Source organism: Octopus bimaculoides, chromosome 27 (assembly GCF_001194135.2).
Source record: "Octopus bimaculoides isolate UCB-OBI-ISO-001 chromosome 27, ASM119413v2, whole genome shotgun sequence".
Lineage (NCBI taxonomy): Eukaryota > Metazoa > Mollusca > Cephalopoda > Octopoda > Octopodidae > Octopus > Octopus bimaculoides.
Window position 1 is genome coordinate 17,664,731 of NC_069007.1, and position 2,623 is coordinate 17,667,353.

Sequence of the window (2,623 nt, forward strand, 5' to 3'; positions counted from 1 at the left end):
GGCACATGGTGTCAGGTGATGTGATGGTCATCATTCTTGTCACGTGTCTTCATTTTCTTCAGCTGTGCAAAGAGACCAATAATTAATATCAATAAACAATAATTAATGAATATACGAGGGTGAGTCAAAAAGAGAATCCATTTTGTTTAGGACAGGTATAATTACCAACACAGGAACATGTATCATACATCAAACTGAAGCTGGTCCTCTGTGGATCAAATCCCTACTTCTTAACATAGTCACCGTTTCTCTCAATAGCAATGTTCCACCTTCGGATGAGAGCATGTATCCCTGCCCCGTAAAATCCTGTTGACTGTTCTTTGAGCCATTTCTTCACTACAGTTTTCACTTCCTCATCACTGGAATAATGTTTGCCTCTCAAACCATCTTTCATGGGGCCGAAGTGATGATAGTCAGAAGGCGCTAAATTATTCCAGTGACGAGGAAGTGAAAACAGTAGTGAAGAAGTGGCTCAAAGAACAGTCAATAGAATTTTACGGGGCAGGGATACATGCTCTCATTCGAAGGTGAGACATTGCTATTGAGAGAAATGGTGACTATGTTGAGAAGTAGGGATGTGATCCACACATACATGTATATATAGTAATATAGAAAGAGAGACAAACAGACAGACAGAAGAGAGGAAGGGTGATAAGAAGGCATATCTTACAAAATGCCACATGTGGTGGGTGAAACATGGAAGCTGACAGGAAATGTTACTGGTTAATGGATTAATTTAGAGTCAGGAAGGGAGTCTTGGGGAGTCTCCATCATGGCTGCATTCCCTATACAGGAGGAAAGAGAGAGAGAGAAAGAGAGAGGAGTCATAAAGGAGTCGAATAGGAATAAAACAGAGAGAGAGAGAGAGAGAGTATGAGAAAGCATTTGTGTGGGAGGTTGAAGGAGAGGAATGTGTGTGAGAGATTTAAAGGGGTGCATGTGTAAAAGAGTGAGAGGAAGGAGAAAGGATATTATGTGAGAGGGACAGGTGGAGGAAGAGTGTGTCTGTGAGAGAGAGAGAGAGAGAGAGAGAGAGAGAAAAAAAGAGAGTGGGAGTGTATATGTGTGAGAGGTGGAGATGGAGACCAAGGTGGATATTGTATGTGTATGTGGTAGTATGTGTGTGCATAGGTATGTGCACAAGTGTGTTTGTATATATGTGTGAGAATGTGAATGTGTGTGTGTGTGTATGTGCACTTGTGTGAGTGTGTGTATGTGCACTTGTGTGAGTGTGTGTATGTGCACTTGTGTGAGTGTGTGTATGTGTGACTGATAGACTGAATAACAAAGAGAGAGAGAGAGAGAGAGGGAGAGAGAGAGAAACAGCAAGAGGATGAGGAGTGAGTGTGTAAAATCAATTGGTTAATTAAATATATAAGGTCATTAATTAATGGCATTAACACAAACATGATCAAAGGTGTTCCAATCATGACCACCTCATCAGCTGAGCACAGCATGCACATGCTACATTATCCAATGTGATGAGTAAAGTACAATTTGAAGGTAATCTGGCAGAGCTATTTCCAAAATGGTTTTCCTTAACATTTTTTAAGCTTATTCGTTAATAAAATTAACAGGTTAGGTGTAGGAATGACTGTGTGGTAAGTAGCTTGCTTACCAACCACATGGTCCCGGGTTCAGTCCCACTGCATGGCACCTTGGGCAAGTGTCTTCTACTATAGCCTCGGGCCGGACAAAGCCTTGTGAGTGGATTTGATAGACGGAAACTGAAAGAAGCTTGTCATATATATGTATATATATATATATATGTGTATGTGTGTGTTTATGTGTCTGTGTTTGTCCCCCCAACATCGCTTGACAACCGATGCTGGTGTGTTTACGTCCCCGTAACTTAGCAGGTCGGCAAAAGAGACTGATAGAATAAGTACTAGGCTTCAAAGAATAAGTCCTGGGGTCGATTTGCTCGACTAAAAGGCGGTGCTCCAGCATGGCCGCAGTCAAATGACTGAAACAAGTAAAAGAGTAAAAGAGTAGAGTAAAGAGTTAAGTTGGTACTTGGAACTCGATATTAAAGGCTTTTACATAAACAAAAAAAAAAAAAATCTATGACGAGAAGGTTATAATTTAGACATAAATTACTTGGAAAAAAGGATGTTTTGTAAGATAGAACAAGAGATGATCTTAGACAGATTGGTATGAAGAGAATCAAAATGATGACGATAATGATGATGATGATGATGATGATGATGATGATGATGATGATGAAGGGGACATCCAGTTAATGAAGGACTATGATAATACTGAAGCACCACCTACTTTTACGGTAAGCATATTCTAAAGCACTGGATATTGTCCGCATGTCGGCCTCAATGTTACGAGCCCAATTCTCGACATCACCAATTTCCTGGAATAGAAACAAAGAATGAAACGAGATTAGAGAGTTTTCATTTAGGTAATAACGACGGTGATGATGAGAGTGACGAGGAGCGTGTGTGTGTGAGTGTGTGTGTGTGTGAGTGTGAGTGAGTGTGAGTGTGTGTGAGTGTGAGTGTGTGTGTGAGTGAGTGTGAGTGTGTGAGTGTGTGTGAGTGTGAGTGTGAGTGTGTGTGAGTGTGTGTGAGTGTGTGTGAGTGTGTGTGTGTGTGAGTGTGTGTGAGTGTGA

The 2,623-nt window shown here is 41.0% G+C and overlaps 1 non-coding gene across 1 annotated transcript in view; it reads right to left on the bottom strand.

Moving 5' to 3' along the window:
• Positions 1 to 2,623, bottom strand: part of LOC106874920 (uncharacterized) — a 4,516-nt gene continuing 1,893 nt past the window's right edge. The window contains exons 2-3 of the transcript XR_008266892.1: positions 2,278 to 2,365; positions 1 to 62 (exon numbers count right to left, since the gene is read on the bottom strand). This is a non-coding gene — a transcript (uncharacterized LOC106874920). The remainder of the gene's footprint in view (positions 63 to 2,277; positions 2,366 to 2,623) is intronic.